Here is a 26,923-nt window from a genome sequence, read left to right as displayed (position 1 = left end):
GCATCGATTCCATGCCAGAAATGTGAGGGGTCGAGCCTTTCAAGAAGGAGACCTGGTTCTTCGAGTGGATCAACAGAAACCACACAAGCTTGCCCCGGCTTGGGAAGGCCCCTTCATCATCACCAAAGTTCTCCACAATGGAGCATACCATCTTTACAGTGTTGAGCATCAGAAAGACGAGCCACGGGCTTGGAACGCGGAGCTGCTCCGTGTTGGGGAACGTAGCAGAAATTCAAAATTTTCCTACGTATCACCAAGATCTATCTATGGAGAAACCAGCAACGAGGGGAAGGAGAGTGCATCTACATACCCTTGTAGATCGCTAAGCGGAAGCGTTCAAGAGAACGGGGTTGAAGGAGTCGTACTCGTCATGATCCAAATCACCGGAGATCCTAGTGCCGAACGGACGGCACCTCCGCGTTCAACACACGTACAGCCCGGTGACGTCTCCCATGCCTTGATCCAGCAAGGAGAGAGGGAGAGGTTGAGGAAGACTCCATCCAGCAGCAGCACAACGGCGTGGTGGTGGTGGAGGAGCGTGGTACTCCAGCAGGGCTTCGCCAAGCACCGCAAGAGACGAGGAGGGAGAGGGGTAGGGCTGCGCCAAGAAGGAGAGGAACTCGTGTGTGTTGGGCAGCCCAAACCTCAAGTATATATAGGGGGAGGGGAGGGGCTGCGCCCACACCTAGGGTTCCCTACCTAGGGGTGGCGGCAGCCCCCAGATCCCATCTGGGTGGCGGCCACAAGGGGGAGAGGGGAAGGCGCACCTGGGGTGGGCCTTAGGGCCCATCTGCCCTAGGGTTTGCCCCCCTTCCCTCTCAGAGGCGCCTTGGGCCTTGGTGGGAGGTGCCCCACCCCACCTAGGGGCTGGTCCCTTCCCACTATTGGCCCATGTAGGCCTCCGGGGCTGGTGGCCCCACTTGGTGGACCCCCGGGACCCTCCCGGTGGTCCCGGTACGTTACCGATAAACCCCGAAACTTTTCCGGTGACCAAAACAGGACTTCCCATATATAAATGTTTACCTCCGGACCATTCCGGAACTCCTCGTGATGTCCGGGATCTCATCCGGGACTCCGAACAACATTCGGTAACCACGTATATCTATTCCTTATAACCCTAGCGTCATCGAACCTTAAGTGTGTAGACCCTACGGGTTCGGGAAACATGTAGACATGACCAAGACACCTCTCCGGTCAATAACCAACAGCGGGATCTGGATACCCATGTTGGCTCCCACATGTTCCACGATGATCTCATCGGATGAACTACGATGTCGAGGATTCAATCAATCCCGTATACAATTCCCTTTGTCTAGCGGTATTGTACTTGCCCGAGATTCGATCGTCGGTATCCCGATACCTTGTTCAATCTCGCTACCGGCAAGTCTCTTTACTCGTTCCGTAACACATCATCCCATGATCAACTCCTTGATCACATTGTGCACATTATGATGATGTCCTATCGAGTGGGCCTAGAGATACCTCTCCGTCACACGTGTGACAAATCCCAGTCTCGATTCGTGCCAACCCAACAGACACTTTCGGAGATACCTGTAGTGTACCTTTATAGCCAACCAGTTACGTTGTGACGTTTGGCACACCCAAAGTATTCCTACGGTATCCGGGAGTTGCACAATCTCATGGTCTAAGGAAATGATACTTGACATTTAGAAAAGCTTTAGCATACAAACTACACGATCTTTGTGCTAGGCTTAGGATTGGGTCTTGTCCATCACATCATTCTCCTAATGATGTGATCCCGTTATCAACGACATCCAATGTCCATGGTCAGGAAACCGCAACCATCTATTGATCAACGAGCTAGTCAACTAGAGGCTTACTAGGGACATGGTGTTGTCTATGTATCCACACATGTATCTGAGTTTCCTATCAATACAATTCTAGCATGGATAATAACGATTATCATGAACAAGGAAATATAATAATAACTAATTTATTATTGCCTCTAGGGCATATTTCCAACAGTCTCCCACTTGCACTAGAGTCAATAATCTAGTTCACATCGCCATGTGATTAACACTCACAGGTCACATCGCCATGTGACTAACACCCAAAGAGTTATGGGTTTCATCATGCTATGCTTGTGAGAGAGGTTTCAGTCAACGGGTCTGCAACATTCAGATCCGTATGTACTTCGCAAATTTCTATGTCATCTTGTAGATGCAACTAGTACGCTACATTTGGAGCCATTTCAAATAACTGTTCTACTTGGAGCTATTCCATTATACGTATCCGGTATCTCTACTCAGAGCTATCCGGATAGGTGTTAAGCTTGCATCGACGTAACTCTTTATGTCGAACTCTTTATCACCTCCATAACCGAGAAACATATCCTTATTCCTCTAAGGATAATTTAGACCGCTATCTGGTGATCTACTCCTAGATTACCTTTGTACCCTCTTGCCAGATATGTGGCAAGGCACACAGCAGGTGCGGTACTCAGCATGGCATAACGTATAGAGCCTATGACAAAAGCATAGGGGACGACCTTCGTCCTTCCTCTTTCTTCTGCCGTGGTCGAGCTTTAAGTCTTAACTTCATACCTTACAACTCAGGCAAGAACTCCTTCTTTGACTGATCCATCTTGAACACCTTCAAGATCATGTCAAGGTATGTGCTCATTTGAAAGTACCATTAAGCGTTTTGATCTATCCTTGTAGATCTTGATGCTCAATGTTCAAGTAGCTTAATCCAGGCTTTCCATTGAAAAACACTTTCCAAATAACCCTATATGCTTTCCAGAAATTCTACGTCATTTCTGATCAACAATATGTCAACAACATATATTCATCAGAAATTCTATAGTGCTCCCACTCACTTCTTTGGAAATACAAGTTTCTCATAAACTTTATATACACCCAAAATCTTTGATCATCTCATCAAAGCATACATTCCAACTACGAGATGCTTACTCCAGTCCTTAGAAGGATTGCTGGAGCTTTGCATACTTATTAGCATCTTTCAGGATTGACAAAACCTTCCGGTTGTATCACATACAACCTTTCCTCAAGAAAAACATCGAGGAAACAATGTTATGACATCCTATCTGCAAGATTTCATAAATAATGCAGTAATCGCTAATATAATTCCAACAGACTCTTAGCATCGCTACGAGTGAGAAAGTCTCATCATAGTCAACTCCTTGAACTTGTCGGAAAAAATCTTAACGACAAGTCGAGCTTTCTTAATGGTGATACTTACCATCATTGTCTGTCTTCCTTTTAAAATCCATTTGTACTCAACAGCCTTACGACCATCGAGCCGTTCTGCCAAAGTCTACACTTTGTTTTCATACATGGATCCTCTCTTGGATTTTATGGCCTCGAGCCATTTATCGGAATCCGGCCCCACCATCGCTTCTCCATAGCTCGTAGGTTCATTGTTGTCTAGCAACATGACTTCCAAGACAGGATTACGTACCACTCTGAAGTAGTACGCATCCTTGTCATCCTACGAGGTTTGGGAGTGACTTGATCCGAAGTCTCATGATCAATATCATAAGCTTCCACTTCAATTGGTGTAGGTGCCACAGGAACAACTCTTTGTGCCCTGCTATACACTAGTTGAAGTGACGGTTCAATAACCTCATCAAGTCTCCACCATTCTCCCACTCAATTCCTTCGAGAGAAACTTTTCCTCGAGAAAGGACCCGATTTTAGAAACAATCCCTTATTGCTTTCAGATCTGAGACAGGAGGTATACCCAACTGTTTTGGGTGTCCTATGAAGATGCATTTATCCGCTTTGGGTTCGAGCTTATCAGCCTGAAACTTTTTCACATAAGCGTTGCAGCCCCAAACTTTTAAGAAATGACAGCTTAGGTTTCTCTAAACCATAGTTCATATGGTGTCATCTCATCAGAATTACGTGGTGCCCTATTTAAAGTGAATGTGGTTGTCTCTAATGCCTAACCCATAAACTATCGTGGTAATTCGATAAGAGACATCATGGTATGCATCATATCCAATAGGGTGCAGTTATGATGTTCGAACACACCATCACACTATGGTGTTCCAGGCTGTATTAGTTGTGAAACAATTTCCACAATATCTTAATTCTGTGCCAAACTCGTAATTCAGATATTCATCTCTATGATCATATCATAGATATTTTATCCTCTTGTCACGGCGATCTTTCAACTTCACCTTGAAATTACTTGAACCTTTCAATAATTCAGACTCGTGATTCATCAAGTAAATATACTCAACATCTACTCAAATCATTTGTGAAGTAAGAACATAACGATATCCACTACACGCCTCAGCACTCATTGGACTGCACACATCAAAATGTATTACTTCCAACAAGTTGCTTTCTAGTTCCATTTTACTGAAAACGAGGCTTTCAGTCATCTTGCCCATGTGGTATGATTTGCATGTCTCAGGTGATTCAAAATCAAGTGAGTCCAAATAGTCCATTTGCATGGAGTTTCTTCATGCATATACACCAATAGACATGGTTCGCATGTCTCAAACTTATCAAAACGAGTGAGCCCAAAGATCCATCAACATGGAGCTTCTTCATGCGTTTTATACCGATATGACTTACGTGGCAGTGCCACAAGTAGGTGGTACTATCATTACTATCTTATATCTTTTTGGCATGAACATGTGTATCACTACGATCGAGATTCAATAAACCATTCAATTTAGGTGCAAGACCATTGAAGGTATTATTCAAATAAACAGAGTAACCATTATTCTCCTTAAATGAATAACCGTATTGTGATAGACATAATCCAATCATGTCTATGCTCAACGCAAACACCAATCTCGATGGTAGAGGGAGAGTGCGATGCTTGATCACATCAAGCTTGGAAAAACTTCCAACACATATCGCCAGCTCACCTTTAGCTAGTCTCTGTTTACTCCGCAGCCTTTTATTTCGAGTTTACTAACACTTAGCAATCGAACCGGTATCTAATACCATGGTGCTACTAGGAGTACTAGTAAAGTACACATTAACACAATGTATATCCAATATACTTCTATCGACAGCCTTCTCATCTACCAAGTATCTAGGGTAATTCTGCTCCAGTGGCTGTTTCCCTTATTACAGAAGCACTCAGTCTCGGGTTTGGGTTCAACCTTGGGTTTCTCCATTAGAGCAGCAGCTGATTTGCTGTTTCATGAAGTATCCCTTCTTGCCCTTGCCCTTCTTGAAACTAGTGGTTTCACTAACCATCAACAATTGATGCTCCTTCTTGATTTCTACTTTCGCGGTGTCAAACATCGCGAATATTTCAAGGATCATCATATCTATCCCTGATATGTTATAGTTCATCACGAAGCTCTAGCAGCTTGGTGGCAATGACTTCGGAGAAACATCACTATCTCATCTGGAAGATCAACTCCCACTCGATTCAAATGATTGTTGTACTCAAACACTCTGAGCACAAGCTCAACAATTGAGCTTTTCTCCCTTAGTTTGCAGGCTAAGAAAATCGTCAGAGGTCTTATACCTCTTGACGTGGTCACGAGCCTGAAATCCCAATTTCAGCCCTCGAAACATCTCATATGTTTCGCGACATTTCAAAACGTCTTCGGTGTCTCAACTCTGAACTATCACGTAGTTATCAAAATGTGTATGTCAGATGTTCGCAACATCCACAGATGACATTCGAAGTTCAGCACACTGAGCGGTGCATTAAGGACATAAGCCTTCTATGAGGCAATGAGGACAATCCTCAGTTTATGGACCTAGTCCGCATAATTTCTACTATCAACTTTCAACTAAATTTTCTCTAGGAACATATCTAAACAGTAGAACTAAAGTGCGAGCCACAACATAATTTGCGAAGACCTTTTGACTATGTTCAGGATAATTAAGTTCATCTTATGAACTCCCACTCAGATAGACATCCCTCTAGTCATCTAAGTGATTACATGATCCGAGTCAACTAGGCCCTGTCCGATCATCACGTGAGACGGACTAGTCATCGTCGGTGAACATCTTCATGTTGATCGTATCCACCATATGACTCATGCTCGACCTTTCGGTCTCTTGTGTTCCGAGGCCATGTCTGTACATGCTAGGCTCGTCAAGTCAACCTAAGTGTTTTGCATGTGTAAATCTGTCTTACACCCGTTGTATGTGAACGTTAGAATCTATCACACCCGATCATCACGTGGTGCTTCGAAACAACGAACTGTCGCAATGGTGCACAGTTAGGGGGAACACTTTCTTGAAATTATTATGAGGGATCATCTTATTTACTACCGTCGTTCTAAGTAAACAAGATGCAAAAACATGATAAACATCACATGCAATCAAATAGTGACATGATATGGCCATCATCACTTTGCTCCTCTTGATCTCCATCTTCGGGGCTCCATGATCATCATCGTCACCGGCATGGCACCATGATCTCCATCATCATGATCTCCATCATCGTGTCTTCATGAAGTTGTCTTGCCAACTATTACTTCTACTACTACAGCTAACGGTTAGCAATAAAGTAAAGTAATTACATGACGTTTATGTTGACACGCAGGTCATAAATAAATTAAGACAACTCCTATGGCTCCTGCCGGTTGTCATACTCATCGACATGCAAGTCGTGATTCCTATTACAAGAACATGGTCAATCTCATACATCACATATATCATTCATCACATTCTTCTTGGCCATATCACATCACATAGCATACCCTGCAAAAACAAGTTAGACGTCCTCTAATTGTTGTTTGCATGTTTTACGTGGCTGCTATGGGTTTCTAGCAAGAACGTTTCTTACCTACGCAAAAACCACAACGTGATATGCCAATTGCTATTTACCCTTCATAAGGACCCTTTTCATCGAATCCGATCCGACTAAAGTGGGAGAGACAGACACCCGCTAGCCACCTTATGCAACTAGTGCATGTCAGTCGGTGGAACCAGTCTCACGTAAGAGTATGTGTAAGGTCGGTCCGGGCCGCTTCATCCCACAATGCCGCCGAATCAAGATTGGACTAGTAACGGTAAGCATATTGAACAAAATCAACGCCCACAACTACTTTGTGGTCTACTCGTGCATAGAAACTACGCATAGACCTAGCTCATGATGCCACTATTGGGGAACGTAGCAGAAATTCAGAATTTTCCTACGTGTCACCAAGATCTATCTATGGAGAAACCAGCAACGAGGGGAAGGAGAGTGCATCTACATACCCTTGTAGATCTCTAAGCGGAAGCGTTCAAGAGAACGGGGTTGAAGGAGTCGTACTCGTCGTGATCCAAATCACCGGAGATCCTAGTGCCGAACGGACGGCACCTCCGCGTTCAACACACGTATAGCCCGGTGACGTCTCCCATGCCTTGATCCAGCAAGGAGAGAGGGAGAGGTTGAGGAAGACTCCATCCAGCAGCAGCACAACGGCGTGGTGGTGGTGGAGGAGCGTGGTACTCCAGCAGGGCTTCGCCAAGCACCGCAAGAGACGAGGAGGGAGAGGGGGTAGGGCTGCGCCAAGAAGGAGAGGAACTCGTGTGTGTTGGGCAGCCCAAACCTCAAGTATATATAGGGGGAGGGGAGGGGCTGCGCCCCCACCTAGGGTTCCCTCCCTAGGGGTGGCGGCAGCCCCCAGATCCCATCTGGGTGGCGGCCACAAGGGGGAGAGGGGAAGGCGCACCTGGGGTGGGCCTTAGGGCCCATCTGCCCTAGGGTTTGCCCCCCTTCCCTCTTGGAGGCGCCTTGGGCCTTGGTGGGAGGCGCCCCAGCCCACCTAGGGGCTGGTCCCTTCCCACTATTGGCCCATGTAGGCCTCCGGGGCTGGTGGCCCCACTTGGTGGACCCCCGGGACCCTCCCGGTGGTCCCGGTACGTTACCGATAAACCCCGAAACTTTTCCGGTGACCAAAACAGGACTTCCCATATATAAATCTTTACCTCCGGACCATTCCGGAACTCCTCGTGACATCTGGGATCTCATCCGGGACTCCGAACAACATTCGGTAACCACGTATATCTATTCCTTATAACCCTAGCGTCATCGAACCTTAAGTGTGTAGACCCTACGGGTTCGGGAAACATGCAGACATGACCGAGACACCTCTCCGGTCAATAACCAACAGTGCGATCTGGATGCCCATGTTGGCTCCCACATGTTCCATGATGATCTCATCGGATGAACCATGATGTCGAGGATTCAATCAATCCCGTATACAATTCCCTTTGTCTAGCGGTATTGTACTTGCCCGAGATTCGATCGTCGGTATCCCGATACCTTGTTCAATCTCGCTACCGGTAAGTCTCTTTACTCGTTCCGTAACACATCATCTCGTGATCAACTCCTTGATCACATTGTGCACATTATGATGATGTCCTACCGAGTGGGCCCAGAGATACCTCTCTGTCACACGGAGTGACAAATCCCAGTCTCGATTCGTGCCAACCCAACAGACACTTTCGGAGATACCTGTAGTGTACCTTTATAGCCAACCAGTTACGTTGTGACGTTTGGCACACCCAAAGTATTCCTACGGTATCCGGGAGTTGCACAATCTCATGGTCTAAGGAAATGATACTTGACATTTAGAAAAGCTTTAGCATACGAACTACACGATCTTTGTGCTAGGCTTAGGATTGGGTCTTGTCCATCACATCATTCTCCTAATGATGTGATCCCGTTATCAACGACATCCAATGTCCATGGTCAGGAAACCGCAACCATCTATTGATCAACGAGCTAGTCAACTAGAGGCTTACTAGGGACATGGTGTTGTCTATGTATCCACACATGTATCTGAGTTTCCTATCAATACAATTCTAGCATGGATAATAAACGATTATCATGAATAAGGAAATATAATAATAACTAATTTATTATTGCCTCTAGGGCATATTTCCAACACTCCGCCCCTTTTATACTTAAGCACTCGTTCGAATAAAATGTAATAAGAAACACCTTTGTAATTTGTTTATGAAAGACAAGAGCTTACGGTCCTCTCATACGATTGTTGTTGTTCTTATTTACTTCTGAAAACCCCCAGTGGGTGGGCTTTGTCGCGAATCCGTTTCACCTAAGTTCGAAAGAAAATCCTACCGAGTGGAGAGCAATCCTCCCACTCGGGGGCTTAGCTGCAGTCCGGTACTCGCCTAAGTTCTCTCACTCGGAGACTTAGCTGCAGTCTGGTACTTGCCTAAGTTTGAAAAATCCTACCGAGTGGAGAGCAATCCTCCCACTCGGGGGCTTAGTTGCAGTCCAGCACTCACCTAAGCTCTCTCACTCAGAGGCTTAGCTGCAGTCCGGTACTCGCCTAAGTTTGAAAAATCCTACCGAGTGGAGAGCAATCCTCCCACTCGGGGGCTTAGCTGCAGTCCAGCACTCGCCTAGCTCTCTCACTCGGAGGCTTAGCTGCAGTCCAGTACTAGCCTAAGTTTGAAAAAATCCTACCGAGTGGAGAGCAATCCTCCCACTCGGGGGCTTAGCTGCAGTCCAGTACTCGCCTAAGTTCTCTCACTCAGAGGCTTAGCTGCAGTCCAATACTCGCCTAAGTTTGAAAAAATCCTACCGAGTGGGGAGCAATCCTCCAACTCGGGGGCTTAGCTGCAGTCCAGTACTCGCTTAAGTTCGAAACATATCCCTATCCGCAAGGACGACGAGGTGCAGGTCGACTGCAACCTTCTCCTTCGGAGCTACGGCACAAGTACAATGTACGCTCCATCCCTATCCGCAAGGACGACGAGGTGCAGGTCGACTGCAACCTTCTCCTTCGGAGCTACGGCACAAGTACAACGTACGCTCCATCCCTATCCACAAGGACGACGAGGTGCAGGTTGACTGCAACCTTCTCCTTCGGAGCTACGACACAAGTACAACGTACGCTCCATCCCTATCCGCAAGGACGACGAGGTGCAGGCCGACTGCAACCTTCTCCTTCGGAGCTACGGCACAAGTACAACGTGCGCTCCATCCCTATCCGCAAGGATGACGAAGCGCAAGTCGACTGGAGCCACCACTTCAAAGATGCATCTCCAGCGCAAAGACTATTCCGAGCAGTGAACAAAGTCCATTAGAAGGCAAAACGCAAGCACATTCGGAGATAAACCAAATTCGGATAAATCCTAAAGTTCCAAGCAGAAAATCAAAAGTATTCGGGCATCAAGCCCGAAGGAGTTTAACGGTTACAGCAATCACTCGGCATTCCGATGCAAATTTAAAGCAGATTCAAGTCTCATAAGTTTGTTCACTCGGCAAGAGGAGGGCTGGCAGGCTCCACGAATGAGTCCAGGTCGATCCCATCAGCGATCCGAGTAGCGGCAACAATGAAAGTCTCCATGAAGGACTGGAAGTCATGCTTTTTGGTGTTAGCGACTTTGATCACAGCCAGCTTGTCTTCACGAGCCTCCTTGCAATGGACTCGCACCAAGGACAGCGCCACGTCAGCACCACACCGGGCGGAGGACTTCTTCCATTCTTGCACTCGGTCGGGGATCTCGTTCAGTCGAGCCATCAGGGATTCCAGGTCATTTTGAAGCGTCGCCCTCGGCCAAAGCGATGAGTCGATTCGGGAGACTACCTCCTTCAGGCGCACGAGGTAGCTTGTGGCGCTGGCGATACGGGACTCCAGTCGGAGCACGTTCATTGCAGTTTCGTCGCAAACTGGAGAAGCGATAGGGTCCAGACCTGTCTCGACCTTTCCAGTTTCCTCGTCGAAGTCTTGGCAGAATTCTGCGGCCAAAAATTAGTGAGTCGACCGAGCAGGATCCGATCGCAAGCATCAACACAGTCGGTTTAAAAGAAATACCTTCCAGCGCGAGATAAAGCTTCTTGGCAAGAGTCCTCAGATAAGCTTCCGTGTCATTCCTCTTGCGGATCATGGACTCCAGCTTCTCATTCAGGGAAACCTTGTCCTTCTTCATACTAGTCACTTCACGTTAGCTTCATTGAGGCAAGATTTCAGTTTGTTCACCTCCCCTTCCAGCGTCCCGACTGAAGCAAGCTTCTGGTCTGCGAGAGCAGTTTTCTCTTGGGCTGCTTTTTGCGCGGCGTCGAGGTCCGAGTCCTTCTTCTCCAGAGCCAACTTCATTTTCTCTGCAAAAGAAGCAACCGAATCAAACAAGAGATCAAAGAAATATGTTGAAAGTCAGTCGACAGCCAGTTACCTTCCATACCAGCAGCTTCGTCCTGAGCTTTCTTCAGATTCTGCTGGGCCAATTCCAAGTCGAGGTTGAGTTGCCTCTGCTTCTCCTCAAGTTCAGCAAACTTGGAAATAAGAGCACAAGACTTCTGCAGAAGGCAAAAGACGGGTCAGTCGATAAGACCAAAGGTTGTTTACTTCCGAGTGAATAAAACCTAAAGAAGTTCGCTTAGACCCCAGCCGACTGCACACAGTCGACTGAGGTCTCGGGGGCTACACCCAGCGGGTGCACTTGGTGTGCCCCCGCTAATTAAGACCCAACTCGACCGGTCCACCCGGACCAAGTAAAAAAAAGTTGTTCAGACTGCGGTCTCGGGGACTACACCTACTGGGTGCACTTAGCGTGCCCCCACCGGTTCAGATCCTACTCGACCGGTCCGCCTGAGTCAAGTGGAAGAAAAAAAGAAAGGAATGTAGAACTCAGACCCCAGTTGACTGCCAGCAGTCGACCGCGGTCTCGGGGACTACGCCCAGTGGGTGCACTTAGCGTGCCCCACCGATTCAGATCCCACTCGCCCAGACTGAGTGGAAGAACGCAACTACCAAAGACAACAAAACACCCAGTGGGTGCTCTGATTCGACGCAAACAACAGGAGATTGTGTAGAAGAAAAAATTTCGGGTAGCATATCCTCATAGAACAAGAGCAGTCGGAAAGTCTACTTACCTGGACATTGGCCCGAAGAGCAGCGCTGGCGTCGTAGGCAGCCTGGCTATTCTCATGCACCGTCTTCACCCGCTCCATCATCACATCAGCCTGTCGGATGGCTTCCGCAGCCGCTTCCGACTGGTTTTCCGGGACGGGTAGCTGGTGAAAAAGAGAGCAGACGACCCAGGTGTGGCAGCTTGGAGCTCCGTGGCGTGGAGTTGGACGACTGAGGGAATCACCGGTGCAGTCGATGGTGCGGGGTGCTCACTCGACAAGGGTGCAGCGAAGGTTACAGAGGCCCTGCCCGCATCTTTAGGTTGACGGACTGGTGGTGTTGTTGTTGGCCCTTGCCGATACATCTTGCCAGCTACTACCTTCTTGCTCTTCCTGGGCTTAAGAGCCACATCTTCATCGTCATCTGGAAGATCGATGATGTTGGGTAGAGCTGCAAGACAGATCATTCGACCCCAAGTGAACCACTAGAATGCAATCGACCAAGGAATCAAGAACAAGATCATAAGAGTTTCTACCTGGGTTAGAGATAACCGCGTCTTCCATCTCCTCATCTCGGTACTGGAGGGAAGAGGTTCCTGACGTAGCAGCACTGCAAAGACCCGCATCCAGTCGGTTACGCTCTGTTACTCGAGTCGACGAAAAGAACAAGTCAGATGATTACCCGGAGATAGTAGGGACGGTCACTTTGATCCTGGGCAAAGCCTTTGGTAGTTTGGAGGAGATGGCTTTCGGTGCTTTCGGCGCTGGAGGCGGCACAACTTTGGGCTGCTTCAGAGCCTTCTCAATCGGCGTTGGGGAAGACGTCCTGGGACGCTTCGAAGACTGCCCAATCGGCGCGGACACCAGGCCCGGAGTGCTCGCCGGGTCATGAGCGTGTTTGGATCTCCTCTCCCTGCGAGGAGGCGAGTCGACCTCTTCATCATCAGTCGATTCGTCGCTCTCCTCGTCCTCCTCGGCATCCGAGTACCCTTCGCCGCTCTCGCCCCCGCTCACTCCTTCCTCGACGTCTTGCTTCTGCACTCCGTTGGGCATTGAGTACATGTCGATGAGGGCCTGAAAAGACAACGATCAAAATAAATTTAGTCGACCATCAACAAGATGTCACACAGTGAATCGAAAAGATACTTAATAGAACAGAATCATACCTGCTCCGGCTGACGCGAGTGGTCGAATGGAATCACCCTCCTAGAGCCCCGAGGGTTGTCTTTGTTGCTGGTGATCCCCATCAGCCACTTCTCCAAGGTGTCCTCGCTGACGTCCTCCGGGTGGATCCGAGTGGAATCCTCGAGCCCAGAGTACATACACATCGGATGCTCACGTGCCTGAAGCGGTTGGATGCGTCGACTGAGAAAGACGTCCACCAGGTCCATCCCGGTCACCCCGTCGCGGACGAGTTGGACGACCCGCTCGACCAGCACCTTGACCTGCGCCTTCTCTTCTGGAACCACCTTCAGGGGGGTGGGCTTCTCCACTCGAGCCAAATAAAAGGGAGGAAGTCCAGTCGACTGACCCGGGGTCGGCTGGTCCTTGCAATAAAACCAAGTCGACTGCCAGCCCCAGACCGAGTCGGGAAGGATCATTGCTGGGAAGGTGCTCTTGCTCCTCATCTGGATCCCCAGGCCCCCACACATCTGGATCACTTGCTCCTCTCATCACTCGGATTGGCCTTTTTGACCGACTGGGAGCGGCAGGTGAAGATATGTTTGAAAAGACCCCAGTGCGGTCGACAGCCCAAGAAATTTTCACACATTGAAACGAAAGCAGCCAGATAGACTATGGTGTTTGGAGTGAAATGGTGGATCTGAGCCCCAAAGAAGTTCAAAAATCCCCAAAAGAAAGGATGGGGAGGCAGTGAGAATCCGCGATCTACGTGGGTGGCAAGGAGAACGCACTCACCCTCCCTTGGCTGCAGCTCGGTCTCGTTCCCCGGGAGCCGTGCCGACTTGTGGGGGATCAGTCCCCCCTCCACCAGGTCGTCGAGGTCGTCCTGTCTGACCGTCGAGCGGATCCAGTCGCCCTGGATCCAGCCCAGCGGCAGGCCGGATCTCGACGAGGATCCGCCCCGGCTGGTCCGCTTGCCCTTCGCCTTCGCGGTCGCCTTCTTCACGCGCTCCAGCACCGCCGCCTTCTCTTTCCCCATGGCGACGGATCGAGTTCGAGCGAGGGTCCGGTGACGAGAGCAGAAGCGAGCATGGCGGAGAGGTCGGATGAAGAAGAAAAGAGAATGGGAGCGCACGGGGCAGAGACCTGGTCCGGTGCCTTTTATAAGGTCGTTCCCCGAGTGACTGACTGGTGGACCCAGACGATCTAAACAAATCCCACAACAGTCGTGCGTGCAATACGTGGCGAAAAAGCTGGCGCGGAGATCGAGGAGACTTGCTTAATCCGTCCCGATTACCACGGTCTCGCCCGTCTGGCGTGCTTCCCAAAATTGGAATCCCGCGAAATCCGCGGAGAGCAGAGCAACTTGCTAGACTGAATACAAACGCCCTCTACATTATCATTCGGAATTCTACCGTGAAAATTCACTCGACAAAAACCAAGAATGGACCAAGGCGACTAAAAAAGGAGTCGACGTCGTCTCCTCTATTCATTGTTCCAGAACAAGATATACTCATAGCACAAAGAATGAGTCGGAAGTATTCCCAACTCCTTCCTCACTCAAACCCTGATCCATTCGGGGGCTAATGCTGAAGCTATGTACCTAGGGTAGGGTCATGGACCTGTCCAACATACCCTCCCCAAGGACATCTCTACGAAGAATCAGAAGCAGTCGAAGAGAAACCATCATCCACTCGACCATGAAGATGTGTTCACTCGACCACCTTGAAGACACTCGACCACCAGAAGATGAGAAGCCCTTCACTCCGCAACGGTCGGGGTTTAAACCATAGCTTTATGGACATTTATAGCACTTTACTTCGGACGTTACCAGTAATGCTCCTCCTTTATGAACATTGAACCCTGTGTAACGGAGGGGAGCTGGGGTCCTGGCGCACTCTATATAAGCCACCCCCCTCCTCTGAGACAAGGGTTCGCACTTTCTGTAATTCACATGCATATATCCAATCGACCGCCTCCGGGCTCCGAGACGTAGGGCTGTTACTTCCTCAGAGAAGGGCCTGAACTCGTAAAACTCGCGTGTACAACTTCTCCATAGCAAGGATCATGCCTCTACATTCCTACCCCCTTATTCTACTGTCAGGCTTAGAACCACGACAGGGCCTGTTCCGGAGCTCCGCCGGAGGGGGCATCCATCACGGAGGGCTTCTACATCAACACCATAGCCTCTCCGACTCCGATGAAGTGTGAGTAGTTTACCTCAGACCTACGGGTCCTTAGTTAGTAGCTAGATGGCTTCTTCTCTCTTTTTGGATCTCAATACAATGTTCTCCTCCCCCCCCCTCTTGTGGAGATCTATTCGATGTAATCTTCTTTTTGTGGTGTGTTTGTTGAGACCGATGAATTGTGGGTTTATGGTCAAGTCTATCTATGAATAATATTTGAATCTTCTCTGAATTCTTTTATGTATGATTGGTTATCTTTGCAAGTCTCTTCGAATTATCAGTTTGGTTTGGCCTACTAGATTGTCTTTCTTGCCATGGGAGAAGTGCTTAGCTTTGGGTTCGATCTTGCGGTGTCCTTACCCAGTGACAGAAGGGGCAGCAAGGCACGTATTGTATTGTTGCCATCGAGGATAACAAGATGGGGTTTATTTCATATTGCATGAATTTATCTCTCTACATCATGTCATCTTGCTTAAGGCGTTACTCTGTTTTTAACTTAATACTCTAGATGCATGCTGGATAGCGGTCGATGAGTGGGTATAGTAGTAGATGCAGAAGTCGGTTCTACTTGTCTCGGACTGATGCCTATATACATGATCATACCTAGATATTCTCATAACTATGCTCAATTCTCAATTCTGTCAATTGCTCAACAGTAATTTGTTCACCCACCGTAGAATACTTATGCTCTCGAGAGAAGCCACTAGTGAAACCTATGGCCCCCGGGTCTATCTTTATCATATCAATCTCCTACTACTTAGTTATTTACTTTGCATCTTTATCATAAAAATACCAAAAATATTATCTTATCATATCTATCAGATCTCACTCTCGTAAGTGGCCCTATAGGGATTGACAACCCCTATTTGTGTTGGTTGCGAGGATTTATTTGTTTTGTGCAGGTACGAGGGACTCGCGCGTAGCCTCCTACTAGATTGATACCTTGGTTCTCAAAAACTGAGGGAAATACTTACGCTACTTTGTTGCATCATCCCTTCCTCTTCGGGGAAAACCAACGCAGTGCTAAAAGAGGTAGCAAGAAGGATTTCTGACGCCGTTGCCGGGGAGGTCTACGCAAAAGTCAGCATACCAAGTATCCATCACATACCCTTATCTCCCGCATTACATTATTTGCCATTTGCCTCTCGTTTTCCTCTCCCCCACTTCACCCTTGCCGTTTTATTCGCCCTCTCTCTCTATCCTCCCTCTCTTTCTCTATTTGCCTCTTTTTGCCCGCTTGCTTCTTGTTTGCTCGTATGGTTAGAATAGTTGTTTATTTATTACTAAACAGAGAACCTAAGATCTATGGATCCTCATCCACTTGCTAATCTTTTTAAGAGGTCCAATTATGATAAACCAATTGCTAGTGAGTTTTGTGCACTAGATTATCTTTATGAAGTTTTGCTTGAAATTCGTGAATCTGAAAAGTGTGATGAATTACCTCATGAAGCGATTCACGATATATCTTTGAATAGAAAGCATGATTGCAATGATTCTATTATAAATTCTATTAATGTCAATGATGCTAATAATATGCAAAACCCTAAGCTTGGGGATGCTAGTTTCGATATGTCCTCTACTTGTTGCAATGATCATGATTGGGGTGATTCTTCTTTTGATCTTGAAAATTTATTTAAACCCCATGATGAATATGAGATTGATTATAATGTTTGCAATAATATTGAAAGTGGGTTTGGAAGAATGTCAACTTTAGATCCCACATATTTGGAGAATGTTCAATCTTATGAAGTTTTTGATAAAAGTGGGTTTGGAAAGGTCATGACTTTAGTTAATGTTAATCCCACTATTTTGGAAGAGTGTCAACTTTGCATGCATGTGGATCGTGTTGAAAATATTTTATGTGATAGCTATTTTGTTGAATTTGCTTATGATCCTACATATAATTATTATGAGAGAGGAAAATATGGTGGTAGAAATTTTCATGTTACTAAATTACCTCTCGTTATGTTGAGATTTCTATTGTTTCTTTCCGCTTCCTTGCATATGCTAGTTTTTGCTTGCCTTGATAATGTAACGCCCCGAGACCGATGTGCCAGGTGTCTTCCAGTTATTCGCTGTTGTTGCCTTGTCATTTGTTTGCGTGTCATGCATCTCATATCATGTAATCATGTGCATCGCATTTGCATACGTGTTCGTCTCATGCATCCGAGCATTTTCCCCGTTGTCCGTTTTGCATTCCGGCGCTCCTATGTCCTCCGGTGTCTCCTTTTACCTCTTTTCGTGTTCGGGTGTTAAACGTTCTCGGATTGGACCGAGACTTGCCAAGCGGCCTTGGGTTACTACCGGTAGACCGTCTGTCAAGTTTCATGCCATTTGGGCTTTGTTTGATACTCCAACGGTTAACCGAGGAACCGTAAAAGCCTCGTGTGTGCTGCAGCCCAACACCTCTCCAAAGTGGCCCAAAACCCACCAAAACCCCCTCCATCGTCTAGGTCATTCGATCATGATCGCGTGGCCGAAAACTGCACCTCATTTGGACTCTCCTAGCTCCCTCTACCTATATATATGTGATCCCCTCCAAAAATTCGCGGATGAAACCCTAGCAGTCTTCCTCCTAGCGCCGCCGGACATGTCCATCCGCGCCGGACATGTCCGCCGGCCACGTCCCTCCGTCCAATGGTGTCGCGCCACGTCGCTCATCCCGCCGCCGCAACCAACCGGCGCCCTCCACGTCACCACGCCACGCCTCCTCTCTCTCCCCCGCGCCGCCGCGGCCCTGCGGGCCCACGGCCGGTCCGCCCGGCCCGACCGCGCGCCCCGCGCCTGGCCCGGCCGCCGCCGCCTCTCCCTCGCCACGCCTCCGCGCCGCTCGCGCACTGCCTCTCCGCCGGCGAACTGCGCCTCCGCCGCCGCGCGAGCTCGCCGACCCCGCAGCTCGCCGGTCCCGCCACCGCGTCGCCCTCCGCGCCGGATGCCGCGCCCGCGCCGCCCCGGACCTCGCTGGCCCCCGGATCCGGCGCCCCGACCCCTCTCCGGCCACCTCCCTCGACTCCGGCCGCCTCCCCTCGCAAACTCCAGCGAGCAACTCCGGTGAACCTTGGAAACCGTGCCAGATCCAGATCTATGAGGTTGACACCGGATTTCTCTAAGTCCCCAGATCCTAGTATTTTTATGCATTTTTCATCGCATCATAACTCATTATCCGTGGCTCCGTTTTGGGCGTGTAGCATATCAAATTGTTCGTCTCAACGAGTACTTCATTTCATCTCATTGCATCATGTTCATTTGAGCTCATCTTGATGCCCTAAATGTTGTTGCAAGAGTGCTAGTTTATTTTAGTTTCATATCCTTATCAGGATTTGGACATTTTTCATTTTTGCCATGATTAATGTGTGCCTCCTATGAACTTGAGCCCTACATGTGTTTTGAAGTATGCCATGCCATCTTTACAGGGGTGTATGCCATGTATTTTTGTGATCTCTGTAGTGACTAGCACAAGCATGCAAAGTAGCTCTCGTAATGTTGCTGATTTCAGGGACTTAGAAATATTCTAAGTCTTTGCCCTATTAATATTTTATTTTTATGCCATGTATTCATGTTGCTACAGAGTGATCCATGCCTCTTTTGAGCATGATCAGTAAGGATGTTTTGTAGATATTGTGGTGCTCTATCCATCTATGTCTTTGTTTGCAATTATGGAGCACCCTAGCTTGACTCAATCGAGCTCTACTTTTGCTATTAAGTGTTCCTGGCAGAATGTTTTCATGTTAAGCATTTTTGCCGAGGTTGTTGTAGTTGATCCATGCATGCTATGATGTTGTGCTTACCATGTTTAGCTTCTATGCCATGTCTACTTGCTGGGTGTATGCTTAGTTGGTCATGCAATGTCTTGTGGTGAGTGCATCAAGCTCGTTAACATGCCTACTTAATATCTGTTTTGTCATGTTCCAGTTTTCTACTAAGTCTGGATCTGTTAACGATAATTGCTATGTTCACATGGTTGCCATTGTATTTTCTGATCCCTTTTGGCTTATGGTCAGTAAGGGACTTTTGTTGTATGCTTTGAGTAGCTTCATTCCATGACTTGCTTTGCCATGATATGTTCCTGTAGCATGTTGTTACCTTGCTCTAAACATTGCTTCCTGATGTTAAATTCCTGACTTGTTATTTTCACCAAGTATGTAACCTGATATCTTTTGCACTTTTGCCATGCTTGTTTGAACCTGCTATTGAGTGAATTAGCCGTAGCTCAGTGTTCATCTTTTGTCAAGCATCTCGAGTGAATCCCTGCCATGTGTTTTGTTTCTATGTTAGAGTGTTGTAGCATGTTGTTCCTGATGCATTTAGATGGCCTCGTGCTGTTAATCGCAGATCGGTGCCATATTTGTTTCGCTTGTCATTTGCAAACCGTGCATCCGATTCCGGTGATCTTTATATCGATTTCGACCGAAATCAACTCATCTTTCCAGTGGCGCTCTTGGTTTTCCAAGTTGAGGCCTGGTTCAATCTTTCCTTTCCGAAGCATGCATATGCATTGCATATCACATCCCGCATATCATGCCATACTTTGCATCATGTGGTTTGTGCATTGCACGTGGTTGATTGTGTCTCCCTTTGCTTGTGTTCTTGATTTGGGTAGAGCCGGGAGACAAGTTCGTGTTCGAGGAACCCGTTAAGTACGTTTATGAGGATCAAGCTTTCGTCTTCTCGGAGAACTTTGCAGGCAAGATGACCATACCCTCGAAATCACTTCTATCTTTGCTTGCTAGTTTGCTCGCTCTATTGCTATGCCTATGATGCGATACCTACCACTTGCTATATCATGCCTCCCATATTTCCATGAGCCTCTAACACACCTTTTCCTAGCAAACCATTGTTTGGCTATGTTACCGCTTTGCTCAGCCCCTCTTATAGCGTTGTTAGTTGCAGGTGAAGATTGGAGTTTGTCCCTTGTTGGAACATGTTTATTGTTGGGATATCACAATATCTCTTATTTAATTAATGCATCTATATACTTGGTAAAGGGTGGAAGGCTCGGCCTTATGCCTGGTGTTTTATTCCACTCTTGCCGCCCTAGTTTCTGTCATACCGGTGTTATGTTCCTTGATTTTTGCGTTCCTTACGCGGTTGGGTTATAATGGGAACCCCTTGACAGTTCGCCTTGAATAAAACTCCTGCAGCAGCCCAACATTGGTTTTACCATTTGCCACCTAGCCTTTTCTTTCCCTTGGGTTCTGCAGACTCAAGGGTCATCTTTATTTTAACCCCCCCAGGCCAGTGCTTCTCTAAGTGTTGGTCCAACCTGAGCGATGTCCGGCGCCCCCTAGGCAACCAGGGTCTATGCCAACCCGACGTCTGGCTCATCTGGTGTGCCCTGAGAACGAGATATGTGCAGCTCCTATCGGGATTTGTCGGCACATCTGGGTGGCTTTGCTGGTCTTGTTTTACCATTGTCGAGATGTCTTGTAACCGGGATTCCGAGTCTGATCGGGTTGTCTTGGGAGAAGGAATATCCTTCATTGACCGTGAGAGCTTGTGATGGGCTAAGTTGGGACACCCCTGCAGGGTTTTGAACTTTCGAAAGCCGTGCCCGCGGTTATGGGAAGATGGGAATTTGTTAATGTCTGGTTGTAGAGAACCTGAAACTTATCTTAATTAAAATGCATCAACCGCGTGTGTAGCCGTGATGGTCTCTTCTCGGCGGAGTCCGGAAAGTGAACACGGTGTTGGAGTTATGCTTGAACGTAAGTAGTCTAGGATCACTCCTTGATCATAGATTCTCGATCGTGCTTTGCCTTCTCTTCTCGCTCTCTTTTGCGTAAGTTAGCCACCATATATGCTAGTTCTTGCTGCAGCTCCACCTCATACCTTTTACCTACCCATAAGCTTAAATAGTTTTGATCGCGAGGGTGTGAGATTGTTGAGTCCCCGTGACTCACAGATTACTTCCAAAACCAGTTGCAGGTGCCGATGATACCGTGCAAGTGACGCAACCGAGCTCAAGGAGGAGCTCGATGAAGATCATGTACGTTGAGTTGTTTCGTTTCCAGTTGATCAGTAGTGGAGCCCAGTCGGGGCGATCGGGGATCTGTAGCATTAGGGGTAGTCCTCTTTTATTTTGGTTCCATAGTCGGACCTTGATTGTACCTGGATGATTGTAATTCTTTATTCATGATTGTGTGAAGTGGCGATTGTAAGCCAACTATGTATCTCTTTCCTTATTCAGTACATGGGTTGTGTGAAGATTACCCCTCTTGCGACATTGCCTTCAATGCGGTTATGCCTCTAAGTCGTGCTCCGACACGTGGGAGATATAGCTGCATCGTGGGTGTTTCAGATTGCTCCACCTCTTGAAAATTCTTGATGCAGTGATGCTTCTCGCCATCACCATTCTTTATTGTCCCCCGTGTTGAGTGAACTCTGTTGTGAGAATTTAATATCTCTAGCAACCCTATTGTTTCGAAGTGAATGGCCGATAGTTTCGTTATCGAATCACCATTCTAACTTTGATCGTCCTACATGGTCCATATTTCCAGGTGCATTTTTGTTCAATATTTAATCGTGGATCTTCTCATCAAACATACCTCATTATATACTTTGGTGTGTCCAATGCTATCACCTTGTTCACCTAATTGTGTGAATCCATCTTTTTGCAAATCTTGATGAATTGTCGCTGAGTCCCTCAGTCACCTCCTCGTCCTCTCCTAGGTTTGATGATGAACTCTTGTTTCGGAACTCGCTTCCATAGATCAATTCCCGAGAATCTTACAATGTCATCTCGAAAATTTGTGGTGCACCTTTCTTCTCAGGCATCCTGAGTCTGAGGTATCCTGACACCAATCGGATCTGAACCTTGGTCAGATATGATGGTTGGACAATATTTTCCAAGATTCATAACATTGGTCCTTATATGACCCGGTAAGTTGATGTCATGCCTAGCACACCTGGCTGGAGGACCTGTTGTTATAGTTTCCTTTTTAACATGGTTAACCACTCTTCCATGAGGAAAATTGTAAGACTTATTCTATAAGTTGTTCCTGATGAATCCTTTGTGTATCCAAGTCTGACCTTTGCTTAAAGGCCATGTCAACGCTATCTCGAACTATGTATGTGGTATTCCAATTTTCAATTAGAACATTTGAAGCACCATGCTAAATGTTTCTCTCCCCTTACGTGAAGGGTTTTCTACATTATATCTTGTCACGGATATCATGCTCTGCTTGTCCTTGGGAAGGATATACCCCTGAAATATGTGTTTAAACACATTTTTCCTTTCCATTGTTCTGTTTAATCTGATAATCACATTTTCCTTTCCATTGTTTGGTTTAACCTTTCTTGTGATCTATATGATCCAAGCAGAAATATTCTCCTGCTTGTGTAAACACCTCGGTGTACAATTCTGTTAGCAAGACCATATTACTATTGTTGATGACATTCCGGTAACCACTGATGGACGAGAACTTTGCCTATTGGTCCGCCTCATTCAACGAGCAGGAAAATGGTTCTCTTTGTCCCTCGCCCTTGGTACCGACGTTGTTGCTGACATAACTGACGGGCTACCGTCTGACATGCCTTGCTATCATGACCGTGCAAGAGGTCACCGCCCTTCCTACTTTAACCCACGTGGTGGGCCCATAACCCACAAGTTCCACAGGATCGAAACCTAATTCTCTTGTACATCCCTGTTTCTAAATGTGTTTTTTTGCCTATAAGATGCCTATGCATAGGAAGTATGTTAGACTTAAATGTGTTTGTCACGTGTTTTATGATGCTCTCTTTGTGCTTCAATTCTTGTCTTTCATGTGAGCATCATTGAAATATTATGCCTAGCTATAAGGCTTTAAAGAAAAGCGCTTGTTGGGAGTCAACCCAATATTTATCCTTGCTGTTATTCAATAAATAATTTTTCTAGCCTCTGTTTTGTTTGTGTTTTTTGTGTTTAATTAGTGTTTGTGTCAAGTAGAACCGTTGGGAAGACTTGGGGAAAGTCTTGTTGAACTTGCTGTAAAAAACAGAAACTTTAGCGCTCACGAGAACTGCTGTAATTTTTATTTGGAAAGTGCTATTTAGTTAATTCTTTTTGAAGATGATTAATAGATAAATTCCTCACGTCCAGAAATTTATTTTAGATTTTTTGCGGTTTCATATCTTGCGCTAGCTACAGATTACTACAGACTGTTCTGTTTTTGACAGATTCTGTTTTTCGTGTGTTGTTTGCTTATTTTAATGAATCTATGGCTAGTAAAATAGTTTATAAACCATAGAGAAGTTGGAATACAGTAGGTATAACACCCATATAAATAAACAATGAGTTCATTAAAGTACCTTGAAGTGATCTTTTATTCTCTTTCGCTAACAGAGCTCATGAGATTTTCTACTTTAAGTTTTGTGTTGTGAAGTTTTCAAGTTTTGGGTAAAGATTTGATGGATTATGGAACAAGGAGTGGCAAGAGCCTAAGATTGGATGCCCATGGAACCCCCAAGATAATCTAAGGACACCTAAAATCCAAAGCTTGGGGATGCCCCGGAAGGCATCCCCTCTTTCGTCTACTTCTATCGGTAACTTTACTTGGAGCTATGTTTTTATTCGCCACATGATATGTGTTTTGCTTGGAGCGTCTTGTATGATTTGAGTCTTTGCTTGTTAGTTTACCAAAATCATCCTTTCTGTACACACCTTTTGAGAGAGCCATACATGATTTAGAATTTTTTAGAATACTCTATGTGCTTCGCTTATATCTTTTGAGTTATATAATTTTGCTCTAGTACTTCACTTATATCTTTTAGAGCACGGTGGTGGATTTGTTTTATAGAAACTATTGATCTCTCATGCTTCACTTAGATTATTTTGAGAGTCTTTAATAGCATGGTAATTTGCTTAAAATCCTAATTTGCTTGGTATACAAGATTAATAATAAAACTCTCTTATGAGTGTGTTGAATACTATGATAAGTTTGATACTTGATAATTGTTTTGAGATATGGAGATGGTGATATTAAAGTCATGCTAGTTGAGTAGTTGTGAATTTGAGAAATACTTGTGTTGAAGCTTGTGATTCCCGTAGCATGCACGTATGGTGAACCGTTATGTGATGAAGTCGGAGCATGATTTATTTATTGATTGTCTTCCTTATGAGTGGCGGTCGGGGACGAGCGATGGTGTTTTCCTACCAGTCTATCCCCCTAGGAGCATGCGCGTAATACTTTGCTTTGATAACTTGTAGATTTTTGCAATAAGTATATGAGTTCTTTATGACTAATGTTGAGTCCATGGATTATACGCACTCTCACCCTTCCACCTTTGCTAGCCTCTCTAATATCGCGCACTTTTCGCCGGTATCATACACCTACCATATACCTTCCTCAAAAAAGCCACCATACCTACCTATTATGGCATTTCCATAGCCATTCCGAGATATATTGCCATGCAATTTTCCACCATTCCGTTCATGACACACTCCATCATTGTCATATTGCTTAGCATGATCATGTAGTTGACATAGTATTTGTGGCAAAGCCACCGTTCATAATTCTTTCATACCCGTCACTCATGCATCATTGCATATCCCGGTACACCGCCGGAGGCATTCATATAGAGTCATATTTTGTTCTAAGTATCTAGTTGTAATTGTTGAGTTGTAAGAAAAATAAAAGTGTGATGATCATCATTACTAGAGCATTGTCCCAGTGAGGAAAGGATGATGGAGACTATGATTCCCCCACAAGTCGGGATGAGACTCCGGACGAAATATAAAAGAGGCCAAAGAAGCCCAAATAAAAAAATAAAAGAGGCCATAAAAAAAGAGAAAAGGACCAAATAAAAAATAAAATAAAATAATAAGAGAAAAAGAGAGAAGGGCCAATGTTACTATCCTTTTATCACACTTGTGCTTCAAAGTAGCACCATGATCTTCATAGTAGAGAGTCTCTCATGTTATCACTTTCATATACTAGTGGGAATCTTTCATTATAGAACTTGGCTTGTATATTCCAATGATGGGCTTCCTCAAATTGCCCTAGGTCTTCATGAGCAAGCAAGTTGGATGCACACCCACTTAGTTTCTTTTTGAGCTTTCATATGCTTATAGCTCTAGTGCATCCGTTGCATGGCAATCCCTACTCACTCACATTGATATCTATTGATGGGCATCTCCATAGCCCATTGATACGCCTAGTTGATGTGAGACTATCTTCTCCTTTTTGTCTTCTCCACAACCACCACTCTATTCCACCTATAGTGCTATATCCATGGCTCACGTTCATGTATTGCGTGAAGATTGAAAAAGTTTTGAGAATGTCAAAAGTATGAAACAATTGCTTGGCTTGTCATCGGGGTTGTGCATGATTTAAATATTTTGTGTGGTGAAGATAGAGCATAGCCAGACTATATGATTTTGTAGGGATAACTTTCTTTAGCCATGTTATTTTGAGAATACATAATTGCTTTGTTAGTATGCTTGAAGTATTATCATTTTTATGTCAATATGAACTTTTGTCTTGAATCTTTCGGATCTGAATATTCATACCATAATTAAGAAGAATTACATTAAAATTATGCCAAGTAGCACTCCGCATCAAAAATTCTGTTTTTATCATTTACCTACTCGAGGACAAGCAGGAATTAAGCTTGGGGATGCTTGATACATCTCCAACGTATCTATAATTTTTGATTGCCCCATTCTATATTATCTACTATTTTGGACATTATTGGGCTTTATTATCCACTTTTATATTATTTTTGGGACTAACCTATTAACCGGAGGCCCAGCCCAGAATTGTTGTTTTTTGCCTGTTTTAGGGTTTCGAAGAAAATGAATATCAAACAGAGTCCAAACGGAATGAAACCTTCGGGAACGTGATTTTCTCATCGAATACAACTCAGGAGACTTGGACCCTACATCAAGAAACGTAATAGGAGGCCACGAGGTAGGGGCGCGCCTACCCCCCCCCCCCCCCCCCCCCCCGGCGCGCCCTCCACCCTCGTGGGCCCCATGTTGCTCCACCGACGTACTTCTTCCTCCTATATATACCCACGTACCCCCAAACGATCAGATACGGAGCCAAAACCCTAATTCCTCCGCCGTAACTTTCCGTATCCACGAGATCCCATCTTGGGGCCTGTTCCGGAGCTCCGCCGGAGGGGGCATCGATCACGGAGGGCTTCTACATCAACACCATAGCCCCTCCGATGAAGTGTGAGTAGTTTACCTCAGACCTACGGGTCCTTAGTTAGTAGCTAGATGGCTTCTTCTCTCTTTTTGGATCTCAATACAATGTTCTCCTCCCCCCCCCTCTTGTGGAGATCTATTCGATGTAATCTTCTTTTTGTGGTGTGTTTGTTGAGACCGATGAATTGTGGGTTTATGGTCAAGTCTATCTATGAATAATATTTGAATCTTCTCTGAATTCTTTTATGTATGATTGGTTATCTTTGCAAGTCTCTTCGAATTATCAGTTTGGTTTGGCCTACTAGATTGATCTTTCTTGCAATGGGAGAAGTGCTTAGCTTTGGGTTCAATCTTGCGGTGTCCTTTACCGATGACAGTAAGGGTAGCAAGGCACGTATTGTATTGTTGCCATCGAGGATAACAAGATGGGGTTTTCTTCATATTGCATGAGTCTATCACTCTACATCATGTCATCTTGCTTAAGGCGTTACTCTGTTTTTAACTTAATACTCTAGATGCATGCTGGATAGCAGTCGATGAGTGCAGTAATAGTAGTAGATGCAGGCAGGAGTCGGTGTACTTGTCTCGGACTTGATGCCTATATATATGATCATACCTAGATATTCTCATAACTATGCTCAATTCTGTCAATTGCTCAACAGTAATTTGTTCACCCACCGTAGAATACTTATGCTCTCGAGAGAAG

The sequence above is a fragment of the Triticum urartu genome, chromosome 4, assembly GCF_003073215.2.
Source record: "Triticum urartu cultivar G1812 chromosome 4, Tu2.1, whole genome shotgun sequence".
Taxonomy (NCBI): domain Eukaryota; kingdom Viridiplantae; phylum Streptophyta; class Magnoliopsida; order Poales; family Poaceae; genus Triticum; species Triticum urartu.
This window is presented reverse-complemented; position numbering follows the sequence as displayed.